Here is a 7217-nt window from a genome sequence, read left to right on the forward strand (position 1 = left end):
TTTGATACACACGGTGTGTGGAGTCAAATGACAAGCCATCACCGTTTCAAAGGGGGAAACTACTCTTATTTGGATATAGATAGAGCCGAATTAAGAGTAATACATAGGTTTTTAGCTAATTCGATTACACAAAGGGGTAAAAACAAAGAAAAGGTAAATGAACAAGATTTGTTTTACCATATGTGTATTCGAGACCCACAGAGCGCTGTAAGTATACCATATTGTGTGGGTTATTATTTATCAGCTATGGTTCGGGGGATGCGTCCACATAGCATAATAGGAGGTGGTATTTTTATTACTTTGATTGGTGAATATCTCGGTGTGGATATAAGTCGGGGGGGATTATTACTAGAAGAGCCGGAACCCCGCGACACTATAGGTTTAAATGTATACCATGGTGCGAAAGTTTTGAAGAGGCGAAATAACGCCGCAGTACGATACCATGGTAGACATCCACAGGTGGAGAGAAACCAGCAACAAGGTAATGTAGGAGGGGGGAATGAGATGCAAGAAATGCATAGGTTTATAGCTTCTCAGGAATACGAAAATGCTAGACAGAGAGCATTTGAAGATTGGCAAGTTCATCAGAACCAGATCATAGCGCATTGCCAACATATAGGTAGAAACTATATTCCTACACCGAAACCCGTCTTCCCTCCTTGGTCGATAGAGATGCAGCCACCATATCCTACGTATGACCCTGCCGAAGCATTCTATAGCACTTATGGTTATGCCTGGAATCCCTATTGGTACCAATATCATCCTTAGTTTACTTATTATTTTTTTTTATTTATTTTGTAATTTGTAATTATTGATACGTTTAATATTTTTGTTAATATTGTAATCATTTTTATAATTATCTAACTTTTATTCTTAGATTTTAATAATTTTTGAACGTGGGGTAATATACCAAACTTCAAAAATATGTATATATGTTTGCAGTTTATCTTATGTACACAACAGGGTAAAACAACGCATTTTCAAAGACTGGCATTAAGTTCAGCAAAAGCAAGTAATTTTGACGACAAGATGCAAAATATATGTGAAATAACAAACAAGACGGAATGAACAAATGATGTGCACCATTTATCATTCAGCAAACAAACGCCAATATATTTGGAAACTTTGGTAAAAATTTAATCATTTTCACACAAATCACCCTCAATAATTTAAATTGTTACTGATTTCTTGCAAATGAGGGCATTGCAAGATCTTAAGTGTGGGAAGGGGTTAAATTCTTTCGGATTTTAAAATTTTTATATTAAACACTTGGTTACCATTAAAAATACTAGTAAAGCAGTAGTTGTATTAGAATCTAGTGCTCTCTGATAAAAAAGAACAGCCCTAGTCTTATATACTGACTACCCAATTCTAGTAAAATTTTTCAAAATTTTCAATTAAATGAATTCAAAATCATGTTTATACATATTTATGAACGATAAAACTAGGTTTTAACACCGAAATTATTGTTACCTCGAAAAGGACATAAATTGAGAAACAAACTAAAATGTTAAAATTCATTTAAAATGGAATAGAGGACGATAAAAAGGAAAATAAAAGCCAAGTGTGGGAAAATTTACCAAGTTATTTTAAACATATGTCACATATATCTGTAACAAATAACTGAAAATACTTTTGCTTTGGACTAAACTAAACTGTTTTACCCGATGAAAGAAAAGAAGAGATGGATCTACACGATGAATCAATTCCATCATTAAAAGGAAGTAAAGTCTTCCGAAAAAGACACGCGCTTCTTGATTTAGGTCATGAAGTTGTCGTCCAGACCAGCTGTAGGTTGACGAAAAATCTAGAAAAGTCATCACTAAAATCAGCAGGAAATCCACGGACCTCAGCATTAAACAGGGTCGCCAAGTGGTCAGATTTATCCTAACCATGAGAAGGATTTATCTCGTACAATGGGGGGGCACCATGCAAATTAGCTGGATAAGACTAATGAATCAGATCCCCAGAAAGGATAATCTCCTTAAAGATTTAAAAATCAGCTTTTAAGACTGATATTACTCAATCCTAGAGATTGACCTTAAAGATTGAGAATTCAAACTCATGGAATTCAATGATATCTAAACTCGAGCTTAAACGAGAAAATATTTTGATCAAAATTACAAACCGATTTGTTTTCTGAAAACCCTATTTTCAATGCGTTCATTACCATTGAACGTAAAATCCTAAGAATTCACCTGGAATTCATTAGGTCACCTGAACTAAATCGGGTGTCAACCGTAAGAACGGTGGTTGCATAGCATGGTCAAAGACAGGACCTTGTGCCAGACCGAAAAATTATAAGGGTGAGCTTTACTATTGCTCCTACCAAGGATAGTAATTGCGTCCGACACGTTATAGACCATAATCAAAAGCATGTCACGGGACATTGCTTTAAACAGTTGCTTGTTCAACGCTTTCCTTTACAACCGGACGGTAGTTTGCCGAAAGGTAATATACGGGACAAGTAAACTGGACGTGTTGCTTTCCTAATACAAGGTTAGCAAGTGGGTGACACAAAACCGCAAGTTTTGAGCTAAAATTTTCAAATTTGAAACCCACCAAACCCACAAAAATATTTTGCAAACACCGGTAAAGGGTTATTCCGGAAAACTTATCTAGGGTAAAAACTAGATTTAATTTTCAAAAGATCAAATGTTTTCATAAAGATCCAATTTCCTTAATGGATCTAAATTTTTATAGTCATGTGGGACTGTAAACCATATCGTTACTACCATTGTTTATACCGCCGTATAGAAATCACTGATGTACAAAGTGTGAAGAATAAAGAAGTGATTCTAGTATTTCAAGACAATATTGCTTGAGGACAAGCAACGCTCAAGTGTGGGAATATTTGATAATGCTAAAAACGAACATATATTTCATAACATTATTCCTCAAGAAAGACAAGCTTTTAGTTGCAAATGTTCTATTTACAAGTGATATTCGTTTAAATAATAAAAGGTGAAGACAAAAGACAGATTCGACGATTTGAAGACGCAAACGACCAAAAAGCTCAAAAGAACAAAAGACAATCAAAGAGGTTCCAATTATTGATAAGAAACGTCTCGAAATTACAAAAGTACAAGATTCAAAACACAAAGTACAAAATATTAAATTGTACGCGAGGACGTTCGAAAATCCGGAACCGGGACCAGAGTCAACTCTTAACGCTCGACGCAACGGACTAAAAATTACAAGTTAACTATGTATATAAATATAATATAATATATAATTAATTATATTAATTATATATATATTATATATATATATTAAAAATCGTCGGCAGAGAAAACTCCAAGGACTGAGCTGTAAATACTATCTCCGCGACTCGCGGAGTTTGGAGAGGCTTTTGCAGCGAGTCGCGGAGCCCCAAATTTCACTTCTGGCTATAAAGCAAACCGAATTCTGATCAAATTTCATAATCTTTTTCTCTCTTCTCTATCTATATCGTATATATTTATATTTATATTTATATTTTAATTTTAATTTTAATTTTAATTATAATTCTAATAATAAGGGTATGTTAGCGAATGTTGTAAGGGTGTAAGTCGAAATTCTGTCCGTGTAACGCTACGCTATTTTTAATCATTGTAAGTTATGTTCAACCTTTTTACATTAATGTCTCGTAGCTAAGTTATTATTATGCTTATTTAAAACGAAGTAATCATGATGTTGGGCTAATTACTAAAATTGGGTAATTGGGCTTTGTACCATAATTGGGGTTTGGACAAAAGAACGACACTTGTGGAAATTAGACTATGGGCTATTAATGGGCTTTATATTTGTTTAACTAAATGAAAGTTTGTTAATGTTAATATAAAGATTTACAATTGGGCGTCCCTATAAATTACCATATACACTCGATCGGACACGATGGGCGGGGTATTTATATGTACGAATAATCGTTCATTTAACCGGACACGGGAATGGATTAATAGCCATTAGAATAATTAAAACAGGGGTGAAATTACATTCAAGGGTAATTGGTGTAATTGTTAACAAAGTAGTAAAACCTTGGTTTACACGCAGTCGATAACCTGGTGTATTCATTAAACAAAGTATTAAAACCTTGTTACAATTCGAATCCCCAATTAGTTGGAATATTTATCTTCGGGTATAATAATAATTTGACAAGGACACTTGCAATTTATATTTATGACTGATGGACTGTTATGGACAAAAACCAGACGGACATATTAAATAATCCAGGACAAAGGACAATTAACCCATGGGCATAAAACTAAAATCAACACGTCAAACATCATGATTACGGAAGTTTAAATAAGCATAATTCTTTTATTTCATATTTAATTTCCTTTATTTTATATTTAATTGCACTTCTAATTATCGCACTTTTATTTATTGTTATTTAATCGCACTTTTAATTATCGCAATTTCATTATCGTTATTTACTTTATGCTTTAATTTAAGTCTTGTATTTATTTTATATTTTACATTAGGTTTTAACTGCGACTAAAGTTTTAAAATCGACAAACCGGTCATTAAACGGTAAAAACCCCCCTTTATAATAATAATATTACTTATATATATATTTGTATTTTTATAAAAGTAAACTAATATAGCGTTGAACTTTGTTTAAAGATTTCCCTGTGGAACGAACCGGACTTACTAAAAACTACACTACTGTACGATTAGGTACACTGCCTATAAGTGTTGTAGCAAGGTTTAAGTATATCCATTCTATAAATAAATAAATATCTTGTGTAAAATTGTATCGTATTTAATAGTTTTTCCTAGTAAAATATAAACTATTTTATATACACCTCGCATAACATCAACGAGTCTCTCGTATATCAACAAATAAGATAATGAGTATCTTCCTTACTCATGTAACAACGTTAGAATTTCCGAATGAGTGGTGTATAAATTTTCTCTGACTCGCTTTCTATTCCTCATGTCACAATATTGGGACTTTTTATGAATTAACGTAATATAATCACGTTGGCCTGACACCATTATATTTCACTAACTCATAGTTCCATTCCAATATCACTACATAAGGTCAGGACACGTGGTCAACCTCGAATTTCAACACAATTTCCCTAAAACAATTTCTTAACAATGTGCTAAGGATAGCACAAGAGACAAAGACATCGAAAGTAATGAATAGGAGTAATGGTGACATGAAAATGTCTTCGAAGTACCAAGAATCTCTAAAAGTCAAGGATGACGTTTTTCGGTTCAAAAACCAAAGCACATAGGCACAACGGCACAATGGCATGTAATGTAACAAAAATGTTATATACCCAAACACAATAGCTGACATTGAAATGCCGAGCCTTTAGAAGTCAAGAATGACATCTCGCGTAATATAACTCAAACGTTATATACATAACCATAATAGATGACATAGAAATGCCGAGAATTTTAGAACACCTAATGTAACTCAAATGTTATATCAATAAACACAAATTATGACATAGAAATGTCGAGAATTTCAGAAGTCAAGAATGTCACCCCCCCTCGGTTTCACTAACCGAGGTGTTCCCATAAAAGATGAACTCGCATGAGTCGGAGAATACGTTTAAATCGGAATGGGAGATCCACCCGGATTCAGAACATAATAGAAATGTATGTATGATAACAATATACATACCAATACGATACAAATAATCACATATAGTAATATATAATAGGCCGGGCTGTAGACTAGACTCACTAATGCACCCTATTGACTCGGGTAACGACATCAATGCAGCCTAATTCCCTACAACCAGAGCTCTGATACCAACTGTGACGACTCCATCAAAACACTTAACGGCTCCGTCACTTGGTCCCACAGCTTGATCGAAACTCTATATGAATTTAATAAAACAACCTTGCATTCTTTATTTAAAAATGATTTCCTATAAAGGAAATCTACTAAAATGTATAAGTTTAGAAAAACTATACAATAATACTTTAACCAAAAGTTGACCAAAACAAAGTCAACAAACAACCACTATTTAATGTAACAAAATAGAATGCAAGTTAATGTTTAACAAAAGTTGCCATCATAAATATGCAGACTCTCTAAGCACAGCGGAAGCAATCAATCATGAACCTGAGAATAAAACATGCGAGTAACTGTCAACAAAAATGTTGAGTGAATTATAGGTTTAATATTGCAAATAATATTTAATTTAAACAATAAAAATTTATGTTTGAAAACATAAAAGTCCTTTTTAAACCACCAAATTATATGCTAGAAAACATATAATAAAACATTATTCCATTTTCTGTGAGCCACCTAGTAACCACTTAACCCTTTATTTACCCTTGCCAAACACAATAAACAATATACACCGAACAAGTGTATCTACAACAAAATACGAAGTACTAAACATTCCGATAACAAATTGCTAGCGCGACTAGCTCGAAATGGGGTTGTCAAACCCGATAGATCTATCCATAGGATTCGCGTTCACCAGTAGAAACCAGTGATTACAGTTACCAGACTAGTGAATATTTTTGTTCAACTCACAATGAATAATTTAAACCAACTTTCACTTGTGTCCAGAATATAAAATAAATTGCATGTAATCTCATCCCAAAAGATTTAAAATATAAAAATGGGACTATAACTCACCTTATTAGCAAACGAAGTAACCACACAATTATGCGAACAGCAAATGAAGTAAAGTGATCATGAATGATCACAACGCCGACCTATAAATAAAGCAGGTCGATATAAATAACTAACTTAGGTCAAGTCTTAGTATGATAGCTATTGTACATGTTGCAAGTAGTCATAGAACAATACTCAATATGCATCGGTTTGATCAGAACAGCGTGCGGACACACACTTTCTATTTTTAGAAAGTTTCTATTTTTAGCAGGTTTCCATTTTTGGAAAGTTTCTATTTTTGGAAAGTTTCTATTTTAGGAAAGTTTCTATTTTTGGAAAGTTTCTATTTTTAGAGAGTTTTAAGTTAGGAAAGTTTCCTTATTTAGAAAGTCAACGAAAGTCAACTGAAAGTCAAAGTCAACTGAAAGTCAACTCAAAAGTCAACCTTGGTCAAACATAGTCAACGTTAATTTTAAAAGTGTAAGTTGTAATAATAATGTAAGTTATAATATTTATTAAAGTTAAATATGTCTAATTATGTCATAACATAAGTTTAATTAAATTAAATGAATTATTAAAGTTAAGATAAGTTTAAATGATATAATTAATATAACATAAGTATTTAATTAATTAATTAAATATTAGT

Source organism: Rutidosis leptorrhynchoides, chromosome 2 (genome assembly GCF_046630445.1).
Source record: "Rutidosis leptorrhynchoides isolate AG116_Rl617_1_P2 chromosome 2, CSIRO_AGI_Rlap_v1, whole genome shotgun sequence".
Classification (NCBI taxonomy): domain Eukaryota; kingdom Viridiplantae; phylum Streptophyta; class Magnoliopsida; order Asterales; family Asteraceae; genus Rutidosis; species Rutidosis leptorrhynchoides.